Source organism: Acomys minous (genome assembly GCF_964271855.1).
Source record: "Acomys minous genome assembly, chromosome: 17".
Taxonomy (NCBI): Eukaryota; Metazoa; Chordata; class Mammalia; order Rodentia; family Muridae; genus Acomys; species Acomys minous.
In genome coordinates, this window is record NC_140500.1 from 44,389,023 (window position 1) to 44,402,533 (window position 13,511).

Here is a 13,511-nt window from a genome sequence, read left to right on the forward strand (position 1 = left end):
AGTGATTTCCAGGTTCAGTGACAGACCCTGTCCCAAAACATTAGCAGAGGAATGATAGAAGAGGGACCTGATATTGACACCTCTGATTACACACACACATACACACACTCACGTGTAGACACAATATATACCACACACACAGATAGACACAATATACCACATACACACACAGAGATAGACACAATATACCACACACACACATAGATAGACACAATACACCACACACATACACACACACACACACGTAGATACAATACCACACACACACACACACACACACACACACACAAAATGAACAAATAAGTAAACACATTTATTTAAATAAATAGAAAGTAGTTCTTCCTAGAAGTTTACCGGTAGATGCTCATGTTTTCCAAGTAATGTTTAAACTCCTGCAACTTGACAACGGTGGCCAATTCACCTTTCCAGTCTCTGTCAGAAAGGAAGGGAGAGATCCACACTAATGAGCCCCAGAGTCTCCTGTACCATGCTGTAACACAGAATTCATTATCACCACTGATCCACAGTGATGTAACTCCACAGGCCCACTACAGGGGACAGCCGGAGGTGCAGGTGTCCAGAAAAGGAGACCTCACTTCTGGCAACCACACTGAACTACACAGGAGGAAACTATTAGAAACAGAAGTCTCTTCTCCTTGTCCAGCATGCTCCTCTGTCACCCCACGTGATGCTTTGAAGGAGAAAGTCCCCCCCCCCCCAACCAATAGGTTAGTGTATTTAAACATGTGGTCACAAGTTGGTGGCAATGTTTGGAAAGATTTAGGGAGGTAGGGCCATTCTTGAGGCAGGCTCTGAGAGCTTAAGGCCCGGTCCTACTTCCAGCTCGGTCTCTCAGCCTCACTGTGCCACTGTGAGCTCTGAGCTCGCAGCTCAGCCCACCGTGCCTGCCTGATGGTTTCTCTCATGCCTTCCCACCGTGATGGATTCTTATCCCTCTGGAAAGGCAAACCCAGGTGGACTCCTTCTCCTATAATCTGCTTTGGTCACAGTGTTTTTTATCACAGCAACAGAAAAGTAACTTCTGATTAGCGATAAAGTCCTCAGGGGGAAATATGAAGGCGTGCTGCAAAGTACTGTATGTTAATTCCCTGCTGTATGACAGCCAGTCAGCAGCCGTGTGGGGTAAACCCTCACAGTCGGGCCTAAAAGCCATAGCTGCACAGATTCTTTACATGCGGTTGTGCAGGGTCTAAAGAGAACTTGGATGTGTACACACATGTATGTGTATACGTTCAATCATTCCTAATGCTTTTATAATAGCACCATCACAATATGCAAATGTCGGTGGAGTTGATGTTGTGGCAGGAATAATCAGAAGAAAAACTAACTGTTCATGTGCAGCACAGACAAAATTTTCCTTCAGGTTTCACCATGCAGGTGGTTGGCGCCGTGGATTCAGAGCTTGCACTCACGTGGGGCCGGCTATGTTCAGGCCACTTGGATCTCTCCCCTGCTCTCTGTATTTTCTGTCAGTTGCTCTCCATGTCGTAGTGATGGGACACCTGATGATAAACAGCTTAAAGGGGGAAGGTTTATTTCTTCCTGTCCAGGGAGGGGCTACAGTCCATTCTAGGGGCAGGAGCCTGGGGCAGCTGACCACATTCGATCTACACGCTCAATTTGATATCTACGTTTCATTCAGTCTAAGATCTCAGCCCCTAGCCATGGTTCCGGGTAGATCTTCCTACCCAAACACTTCTCTCTACCCAGTCTAGTTGGTCCCTCACTGAGCTTTGTCTCCCAGATGATTCTACAGTTATAACCTTCCCAATGCTGTGACCCTTTAATACAGTTCCTCACATTGCGGTGGCCTCAACCATAAAATTATTTTTTTTGTTGCTACTTCCTATCTGCACTTTTGCTACAGTTACGAGTCATAATGTAAATATCTGACATGCGACCTCTGTGAGAGGGATATTGACCCACAGGTTGAGAACTGCTGTTCTATCCTGTCAAGTTGTCAATCAGTATTAACCATCACATTCCCCACGGAGTAAGTGGAGTGCCTCCTTCCTATGGCTGCACAGACGCAAGATGCACTTGTGGCACCCCGGGCTCTGGATCATCTGGCACAGCTCCAGCTCTTGCTTTGTTTTTCTAGTGACTCTTAGATACGTGGCTCAGCCTACTTTCTAGCCTTTTCCTCTGGGAAGTGCCAGAGGGCTGATGCGTTAGTTACTTCCCTGTCTCTAGGACTAGATTCTGGCCGGAAGCAACACACAACAGGATGAACTTACTCTGGCTTACATATTTACATCATAGGGGTGAGGGTAGGGGGGGCACACAGCAGAGGACCCAGTCTGTACCTGCAGCTGCTGCTCACATGGTGCTAGACAAATAGGGAGCCAGACCGGAAACAAGCCCAGCCTGTAACCTTCCTTTGGCCCAGATAAAGACCCAAGTATCCAAACGCCTCAGCCTGTGGAGCCACCTCGCGTTCAGGCCACAATAGCTGGGAAGGCTGGTGGGTGAGCTGGTCTTTGCCCAGTCTCCTTGTTCTGTTGAATATTATGTGCCATGCTTTGACTATGCCTAAAGCTAGCTCTAACAACTCTACAGCACTGTCAGCTGTTGCTGGGCAGCTAATCGACTCTAAATTGTGGTTTTAAACTCTAGGGACATACAATATCTCATGCTTCTGGGGGATTTCCTGGGCTCCTGCCCTGGGCCTCATGAGCAGTTGCAGTCATGTAACATTGGGATAAAATCAGCCCTCAGCATCTCTGTTCACATGTCTGGTGAACAGGGCTGGGGGTTCATCTGGCACTACCAAGCAGGCTGCCTGCACATGGCTTCTCCATTTAGCCTGTACGTCCTCTCCTGATGCGGAACCTGGGTTCCCAAACCAAATACAATAGAGATCCAAGTAAAGTCTCCATAGCCTTCAGTGATGGGATTAGGCATCATATGAGCACCATATTCCTTGTAGTTAGATTCAGAGGTGGGATCCTCTCCGGAGGAACGTCGCAGAGTGTGCAGACTGCTGCTACACACGCCCACAAAGTTGCTAAAGGATGGCTCACGGGCATCTCAAAAATACTGTCAAGTGCATAAAATGCTTGACATGGTCACTAGATTCTGTTGTTCACCTGCCAGAGGGAGGATCTCTCTTTTCTGGCTAGATGATCTGGTAAAGTTTTGAAATTAGTGTGCTTTTCAGCTAGCTGTTTGAAGAAGAAGGAGGAGGAGGAGGAGGAAGAAGAAAGAGGAAGAGGAGGAAGAGGAGGAAGAGGAAGAGGAAGAAGGAGGAGGAAGAGGAGGAGGAGAATGCTGATGGCATGGAGCTCATGGTGTTCAGTGGTCAATTCAGTAGAGGGTGCCAGCTGACACGAAGGAGAATTCGGCACTTGCGCCCCTGACGTCATAACATTGCTTATAAAGTCAGGCAGATGCCGGCATTTCCTCATGGACTTCAGACTTGACCCACATCTACTGATCCAAGAGCTCCTTCCTTTGGAATTTGACATCATTGTCAGAGTAGCTGGCATTCGAGGACACCAGGAAGCCGGGCTGATTCCCGTGTCTCTTCGCTGTTGCTACCGCAGCCAGAGAAGAGATCTTGCTGGCTTGATCTTGCAAGGTCACTTCTAGGGCTGACATGTTTCTTTTCTTTCCATTTTTTTGACTTCCTCTTTGTTCCTCGAGCACTTTCCCCAGATGTTTTAGACAGTACTGTGGAATATGATGACAAAGCTGGCCATAGACCTGAAATAGCCTCTCTCATTAATATTTCACTAAGGGAAGAGGAAGAAGGGAAAGGCTTTTCACATTAACTAACTGTCTCACTGTGGGCACCACGAACTCATATTTAGCCACCGTTCAGCCTAAGGCCAGCTAGATGTTTTTCCTAAGGCAAGCCTCAACCTACTATAGCCTCCTTGTGAATATTGAATTAGACCAACAGCTCAGGAATATATCCAAATAAGTAAAATGGAAGGTGTGTAGACACAGTTGTTATCCCATACACACATTCCGTGCCTACCTTTCCCATGCCCACACCAAGTCTGAGAGACATCATCACTTACACCTGCGCCTTTTGGACTCTTTTTCTGTGTGCACACGGCTCTGTGCAGGCACTTGTCTGTACACATGTGAATCCACATGTAGCTGCATCCAGGTGTGGAGGCCGGAGAATAACCTTGGCTACTGTTCCTACCATGCTGTCCACCTTGGCTTTTGACACGGGTGCTGCTGCCTCCCTATTTCTGCTTCTCCCTTGGGGGTATCCAGGCTCTTTGCATGTCAAGCTGGACTGTAGGGAGGGAAGCTTAGCTAGGGTGGGTGGGTGCAATGCAGTGAGTACATGAGAACCAGCCTTTATGGGAAATAGCTTCAGTGAGACAGTTGATTTAATTGGGGGGCGGGGACAAAGGCTATTTAAGACTTTGGGTAGTGGGTAGAGGTTTTCAGGATGTGTGCACATCATTGGCCTGGGCCAAGGTACTGGGAATGCCTTATTTGCATGAAGACAAATTCCAGGTACTTGCTAGACATGATGTTATAAGGAGAGAAAATGTTTACCCTATAACCGGGCCACCAGGCTACATGAGCACATCAAGGGTGGCAGAGGTGGGAACTATAATGCTATGTGTACTGGGACATGCAGGCCCAGGGCAGAGAGGGAACAGTTCTGCTCCTGCCAGTCTTAAGACAAGTATTTGTTTCTTCCATGTTGAGGGTCAGCAAAGTCTGCCCACATATTTGTCTGCTGCAGTCAGTTCTGACAACTACTTGCAGAGATAGCGTATAGTTTATGCAGACATTTTTTTCCCCTTTCCTCTATGTTGATGAGCCATCTCTTTTTTCGGCTATTAATGGTTATGCCGAGGAATCTCTGTTGTATGCATGAGGGTAGCGGTGGGTGGAATTATCAGAAGAGCAGCATCTTTCCACAGAGGATCTCCTGTCAAGCAGCAGGGTGTATGTTTCATCTCAAGGAGTGGCCAAATGGTCTTCAAGTGCCACCGCCAACAAAGAGTCAGCCGTTAGCTTCATCAAACTTTGAGTCAATCTGACGTTAGAAAATGGTCCTTCTTCCTGTGTCCCCATCTTCAGAGCCTTCTGGTTGTGCTCACGGTCACTGTAGGAATCCGCAGCGAGACCTGACTGAAACGTTTGAGTAAAGTACATCTGAGGTGACCTGTGGCATAGGTCTGTGGCTTCTGAGCTTATTTTCATAAGTCAGAAATCAGCTCTTTTTCACTTTTGCTGCTTTTGCTAAAGTTGTTAAAAGACTGAATATTTAATCTTCTAATTTTGATGAAATTAAATACTTTTTAATATTCCATGTTTCTTAATATGAGCTGCTTAATTATTGATTGAGTGATTGATTGATCAATCAATTTGTTTTTCGAGGTTTTTTGGATCTTGCACTTTCTCTGCCTCCCCAAGGATGCTCTCCTAACGATCTCAGTCAGTTCCCCAGTGCTCTGGCGATTCAAGTCTGGCCTATAGCCTCGAGCTAAGGAATCTTGGTTTACAAGCTGCCCAGGGTTTTGAGAATTGTGTTTTTCTTACAGTTTTGCTTTGAGTTTTTCTGGAAGAAAAGGGCACCATACATACAAAATTATTATTGTAATTACACATCTGTTAAGCTAATTCCAAATAGCCCGCTGCAGGGTTCTGTTCTGAAGCCTTGAGAGGAGGGAGGAGCCACTCCATGGAAGAAGGCAGGGGGGGGCCCCGTCCTTCAGCACTATCCTCCTGAAAGCCAGCAAACCCGCACCCCCAATCCCCTCTGTCACCCGCTGATCTGTCCTCTAGTGAAAAGAGGGAGTTGAACATGCTTTGTGGGGACACATCTATGTTTTGATTATGTCCCTTTGGGGGTCACACCACAAATAGAAACTTCTAATCACACCCTCTATGCTCTCTGCCACAGAAAGAGCTCCGGTTCCCTTTACCCAGCTGTACCTCAATCAGCCACTCAGCTCTACTTTCCCTGAGCCCATCACACAGAGCCCAGCACTTATAAATTGTGCAGACTAAATATCAGCACCTAAGTCACAAGAGGAAATACAAGCAGCAGCCCCACACACACAGAGCCTTGAAAGGGAAGAAAAAAAAATCATATTTGAAAAAACATTCTAGTTTTCTGTCAAGTCTTGAAGTTAGTAGCCAGGACACTTTGTCAATACCAGCCCTTCCATAGAAGTGTAAGTTGGAATACTTCTTAATGGAATGTCACCACGAGAAGCAGACTGAAGTCTTGACTGGAAGACACTCTGGAATATTTTGCTTCCTTTGGAATTTACTGTACTGTCTTGTCGAATCTAATTTGACGCTCTAACAAATGGAGCATTATATTAGGTACATTATATTAGGCAGAGCATTTACCCTGTTTCACTTCCCTGCTATCTTTCCTTCTCCCTTGCCCCATTCCACTAAATAACGTCGCACTTATTTCAATCACAGTAAAAAGCAGGCTTTTTTATATTATTATTATTTCTTAAACAGAGCTTTTGCTTACCCAAACAAATAGTTCTAGCTGGAGGTAACATGAGGGTTTAAAATATGCATTATTAGGGTGTTGTGGCACATGCCTTTAATCCCAGCACTCAGAAGGCAGAAGCAGGTGGATCACTGTGAGTTCGAGACCAACCTGGTCTACAAAGTGAGTCCAGGACAGCCAAGGCTAGCACAGAGAGACCTTGTCTCGAAAAACAAAAACAAACAAACAAAAAATTCATTGTTAACTTACTGCAGCTACCTTTGCATAACACTATATCCCCTCACACACATGTATGCACATTTTACACATCTGCTTTCTGTTTCCAATCCCCCGGGTTATTATTATCTTGCACTTTATATATACACATGTATATACATATGTATATATATGTATATGTTCTAACATATATAATGCATTGTTATTTTTCCTTTAAACAGTAAATGTACTTTCTTGAGAGCTGTATGAATCAAAAATCTTTTATATTTAATAGAGCTTTCTATTTAAAGTACTGCTCTAACTATTCCTTATGTGTACATGTGTGTACGCCTGATGTGTGTGGTCACATGCACCCCAGCATGCTTATAGAGGTCAGAGGACAGCGTTTGGGAGTCAATTCTCTCCTTCCAGCATTGTGTGGGTTCCAGGGATCAAACTCGGGGTGCCTGCTGAGCCACCATACTGCTCCATTTAAGGTGTTCTCCATTTCTTGTATTGATTTTTTTTTAAATCTCACTTGTTACTTTTTTTTTTTTCTCGTAGACCAGGCTGGCCTCCAAATCATGAAGATCTGCCAGCCTCTGCCTCCTGAGTGCTGGGATCAAAGGCTCCCACCATGCCCAGCACAGTTCCCTTCTTTAAAACACTTCTATTAATAGTTTTTGTGCAGTTCCACTAGTGATGTATTTTGTTAGCTTCTGTAACCAGAAGATTAGTGAACTTTCCATTCAATTTTACTAATATTATTTTTTAATTTTTGAGATATTAATGTATGTATACAAGGAAATGTGATCTTGTCTTGCAAACATGGTTCCCTCCCAATTTCATGTCATCTTCTTTTCTTAAAGCTTTTAGTTTTTTTGGTTTTGTTTGTTTGTTTGTTTGTTTTGTGAGACAAGGTTTCTCTGTGTAGCCTTGGCTGTTCTTGACTCACTTTGTAGACTAGTCTGGCTTTGAATTCACAGAGATCCTCCTGCCTCTGCTCCCTGAATGCTGGGATTACAGGTGTGTGCCACCATGCCTGGCTTCTTAAAAAACATTTAAGCAATCCACTAAGCTGCATTAGTGCTGCCATCCACATGAGTGTGCTCGCAGGGCCATCCGCTGGAGCATGCCCACAAGGTTCAACAGCAAGCAACGTAACATGACTCTCCTCCTGGCAGCTGCGAACTATCAATAGTCCTCCGGGCTAGGGCCTGAGTGACACCTCTCCCCCTCCCCCCACTTCCCAGCTATGCCAGAGGTTCAGATGGGTTGCTGTCATATGCATAACCATAGCTAGTTGATTTCGTGAGGGCAATACTCCAGAAGTTCTCATTTTACAGCATTCCTTCCAGTTCATCATTGTCATCAGTGTCCATGGGGCTTTGGTAGAAGGGGTGATGTCCCAGCACTGTGGCCTGCATCTCAGCACTGACTGCTGCCTACTGCAAAAACAAACTTCTCTGGCCAAGACTGGGAGCCCGCCAAGGTCTACAGCTATAAACATCAATATTTGGAAGGCAATTTGACAACGCGGCCATTTTGCAAACTAACAATAGCAGGTTTTACTCTAGGGCCTATGACCACCTCGGCCGTTGGCTTTGGCAAGAATTACAGTAGCAGGCATGACATTCCCTCCTGGGAAGCAGGTCACAAGTCCAATCAGAGAGCCGGTAGTCCCCCTCAAGTCATGGGACTACTGCACCCACGGGTATATACTGCCTGGCAGGTCATCCTGTAGCAGGCAGAGTCTGTCGCTGGTTAAGATGGTCTCTTCCTCCTCGGCAGCCTGCACAGCACTTCTGGCACTGTGAAAGCTAGCCAGCGGGGAGTGCTTGCTGGTCGGTGTGAGACTGACTTCTTTATATCCTGCAGAAATCTCTCCCATTTCAAACAATATTGTCATTGGACATGGAATTCTAGGTAGACGGTGTTTGCTTTCCTTTGGACCACAGTCGTTCTGCAAGAAGTCAGCCATAATTTATGATTGTTTGTGTTGTAATATGTGCTGGTGGTCTCTTTGGTTCTAAACTTTTATTTGCATTATTAGTTTTTTGGCCATTTTCTCATGGTAAGTGTGTGTGTGTGTGTGTGTGTGTGTGTGCGCGCGCGTGTGTGTGTCCCTGTCCCTTGCCACAACAACTGAAAGTTTGAAAGTATCTGGGCTTCTTGCATTTCTGGGCTTAAATTTTTCTTTGAATTTGGGAGATTTTGGCTAACATTTCTTCAGTTAATTTTTCTATCTTTCTCTCATGCTCCTCACCCTAGACTCTAAGGTGCACATTCGACACCTACTGTGTCCCTCCAAGTCAGGAGGGTGTTGTTAATTTTCCTCTGGTGCCCTGGGCTGCTGTTACAGTGTCTGGTAAGAAGCTGAGTCTCCCAACACCATCACCCGAGTCTTTTTGGTTCTGAGTCCATTTCTTTTGTTCCTACATTGATCCTACTTCCTGTCTCTAATAATATTTTATGCTGTGCTTGACATTGTGGGAGAGAGGATGCCTTGTGGGGTGTCTGAACATTGTGTTCTTCTTTTACACGCACTGGGTTTTATCCTGCAAACAGTTGCTTTTCTTAGAATCTCCTTGATCCTTCCAGGATGACCTTTGACATTTCTTAGTGTCTAGTCTACCCTTAACTCCAAGACAGCTGGTGTAAGTTATGTTCTAACAGGTGGCTTTTCTGTATATCAGCCAAGTGCTTGTTGTGTGACAGGACTTCCTGGGGAGATGTAAAACACACATCTACTCACGCTAGAATGGGAACCCACGGTGGACCTAGGTAACGGTGGTACCAAAGTCCAACTTGGCGAGCCAGCAAGTTCTTATTGAGGTTACCAGCAGGAATACAGGTGAGGGGTTAGTTACAAGGAGCAGGGCTGGCTTAGAAGCAGCTGCATCACTGAAAAGCCCACCTCAGCATGGATGAAGACGCGCAAAAGCTGCAACCCTGCAGCTCTGCATAGCTTGCTGGCAGCTCCACGGTCTGTCTCTCTCTGTCTCTCTGTCTATCTCTGTGTCTGTCTGTCTGTCTCTCTCTCTCTCTTTCTCTACATGTCTCTCTGTCTGTCTCTGTCTCTCTGTCTGTCTCTGTGTCTTTGTCTCTGTCTCTCTGTCTCTGTCTCTGTGTCTGTGTGTCTGTGTGTCTGTCTGTCTGTCTGTCTGTCTGTCTGTCTCTCTCTCTCTCTCTCTCTCTCTCTCTCTCTCTCTCTCTGCAGTTCTGCTGGTAAGAGTCTCCTCCCCAGCAGTTTACTCTTTTTTATACTGCTAGAGAGGGGGCCCTGAACTAGTCACTTTTCTATTGCTGTGATAAAACACCATCTTTTAAGTCGAAAGCTCAAATCTGTTCTAAAACTCAAGGCATTCTCTTAACTGTAACATCCTGTGCAATCAAAAAACAAATTACATATTTCCAATATACAATGGCACAGAATAGACACTGCCATTCCAAAAGGGAGGAATCAGGCCACAGTGGGGAAATATTGGACCAAAGGAAGACAGAAACCCAGCAGGGCAAACTGCAAATCTTGTAACTCCATGTCTCATGTCAAAACATTTGGATGGCTCCGCCCTTCTGGCTTTGCTGCTTGCAACATTCTTCTCTCGCTTGGCCTGGCTCCAGCCCCTGTCTGCAGCTTTCTTTGGCAGCTATCTCACAGCTCTGGCATCTCCAACATCTTGGGGTCTCCAATGAAATGCAGGCTTCACTTTCACAGCTTCACGAAATGGCCTCTTCGGGCCTCCATGCAGGGACTCCCTTGCCACATGCCTGGCCACAGCAGCTCTCAGACATGTGACCTCCTGTTTCCTTTCTGTGTCCATCCTGGAGAGGAAAGCTTCAACTTGAAAGAAATTGCCATACAACACTGCCCAGAACGTTCATTGCAGCTTTTGTATTTACACTTACCAGCCTGGCCACCCTCCCCGGTACCCGCCAACCCTCCCCTTTCCCCTGCCCTCAGCCCCACCCCTCTGTGTGTATCTATATATGTATATGCTCTATTTAAGATACTGTATACTTTTGCGTTACTAAAACAATGCCTTCCTGTTCTGTACCGACTCACAGTTCCCCTCACAGCTCCCTTGGTCCTTCTTTGTCCCACCCCCTGGATTCTTGGCCTGCACATGTGTCAGGCAGAGAGACTAAGGTTTCTTTCTGAGGAACCTACAGGTTTGGAAGTTCCTTCTCTGTGTAATTGAGAACTTTCTCTAGAACTCTTGTCCTAGCTCCACATTCCTTACATGACACCGTCATTCTCAGCTTCAGTTTGCTCTCACCAAGCCATGATCTGAGAAGAGCCTAGAGGCAAAACCCCAGGGCAATTAAGGGGATCGCTTTGTATACCTGAAAGCCAAGGTGTAATGCAAGCAAGTGGCGCCACACTCGGAGGCATAGTCTCTAAATGCATTGTGATAGTCACTCTTTGTTACTGTGACAAAAATGTCTGACAGAAGCAATTTAAGGAAGGAAGGAAGGAAAGAGGGGAAGGAGGGAGGAAGGGAGGGAGGGAGGGAGGGAGGGAGGGAGGGCTGATTTTAGCTCATAGGTCAAGGATACACTATGCCTTGGCAGGGCAGTCATGGCTGCAGGAGTTTGTGGGGTCAGTCTGCATTGCATCCACAGTCCCAAGCAGAGATAACTGCTACTACTACTTTCCATTCAGCCCAAGACCACAGTCCATTGAATGGCACCTTCCACATTGAAGTCTTCCTACTGCAGCTAGCCCAGTCTAGAAACTTCCTCACAGATGTGGCCACAGGCTTGTCTCCTAGGTGATAGGCAATATCATCTGCATTTATTAAGAAGCAGACATTAACACCATACAAAAAAAGGAGGGAGTCTTTTCAAGCTAAATGAGTTCCTCCGTCTCTGCCCTTCAACCTTAGCTTCCTGGGACGTTCACACCAGGCCAGTGTTACAGAAAAGGGCAACCAGGACAGCAAGTCTCATTTCAGAAAGCAGACTGCTAATCTCACTAGACTTTCCTCTCTGCTCTTCGAAGGCAGGGAACTGGCTCTTCAGTGTTCAGGCCAAGCCTTGAATTTCGTTTGTTTTTGTTCTTTTGGTTTTCAAGACAGAGTTTCTCTGTATAGCCTTGGCTGTCCTGGACTCGCTTTGTAGACCAGGCTGGCCTCGAACACACAGTGATCCACCTGCCTCTGCCTCCAGAGTGCTGAGATTAAAGGTGTGCGCCATCACCGCCCAGCCAAGCCTTGAAGTCTTGAAGTTCATCATCTCACTGGTCGCTCTGTGAGAATCTTATAGAGCACTTAATGTGGTGATCCCCGCTTTTACCAGGAGAAAACACACTCTAGTGTTCGGTTTGCTAATGACCAAAGACTCCGGATTTCACTGAAGGATTATCCATGCTTTGGGGATCAATGCTTCCAGAATCCTTTCTGATTAAAAGAGAGCTGAGTGCCCCTGGTGTATCTACTCCTCATCTGAGTTGAGGCCGCCCCTAGCCTGTAGCTTAAGCTAACACACACAAAATACCACACTGCCCATGGGGAACTATTTAAACTTCCTTCCATTGGCGCCTTGCAAAGAGCTGAAATGAAAATACTCTAAAACCTGTGTTCTCCGTGGTCCCGTTGTCTCCAGGGAGATAAGACTCTCTGCCTTCTTCCACCAGTGAGCAGATCTTCTCTTTCCCTTTCTCCTTCCTAAACAGCCTTTTCTGAACATTGAATGTGTTGTTGAGTGCGTGACCGGTTCAGCATGCGCATCTTGCAATGCCCCTAAAACTAACCACTGCTGATCAACCCAGCACGCTTCCTTCATGCCCTGTGGGGCCAGGTGCTAGTGCAGGAAGAGCCGCCTCATCCTTCAGCGTGGCAAGGCTCGGACCTCTTTTGGGTTTTCTTTCTTTCTTTCTTCTTCCTTCCTTCCTTCCTTCCTTTCTTCTATTCTTTCTTTTTGTTTGTTTGGTTTTGGTTTTATGGTGTTGGTTGGTTATTTGGTTGTTGGTTGGTATTTCAAGACAGGGCTTCTCTGTGCAGCCCTGGCTGTCCTGGACTCACTTTGTAGACCAAGCTGACCTTGAATTTAACAGAGATCCGACTGCCCCTGCCTCCTGATGCTGGGGTTAAAGGGGTGTGCCACCACGCCTGGCGCTCATTCTCTTTCCCAAGCTGACCTGTGTTGGGCACCAGCAGCCTCTCAGTTCTTCCACATCCTTCCCCATCCCCCCTGAGCATGAGGTCCAGGGCAGCCTTCCAGAAAAACAGACTTGTCTCAGAGCATTACAAGACCGTCCCAGATCCCAAAGTCAGGGGATTTGATGGGAGAATTGCACAAAGGTTCCAGACATATTTCATTCAGTACACCAAAGTCCCAACCTACAGTGGCCACTAAGGTAAGTGGGCTGAGGGGGAGGATCCATGTTCTGGCTTGCCTGCAGGCTCAGATCTCCTCAAAAAAGGGATGTATGTCTGAAGAACTTAAGAATGAAGAGTTGCCGGGTGTGGTGGCACTCGCCTTTAATCCCAGGAGGCAGAGGCAGGCGGATCACTGTGAGTTCAAGGCCAGCCTGGTCTACAAAGCAAGTCTAGGACAGCCAAGGCTACACAGGGAAACCCTGTCTCAACAAAACAAAGCAAAACAAAAGAATGAAGAGTTAATGCCCGAGGGTGGGGTGGTTGTGCTTAGGCAGCAGGAATGCCATTGCAGAAACCTGTGGCATGGCTGGGTTTCTTTATCTAACTTAAATAAAATAAGGAAATAAAAAAGAAAAGATATCAGCACCAGATGAATAAAAATAAATAAATAAAAAGGAAGGAAGGAAGGACATGAGTGTTCATATATATATGAATGTTCACTGTGGATGAAAGGGTGGGCA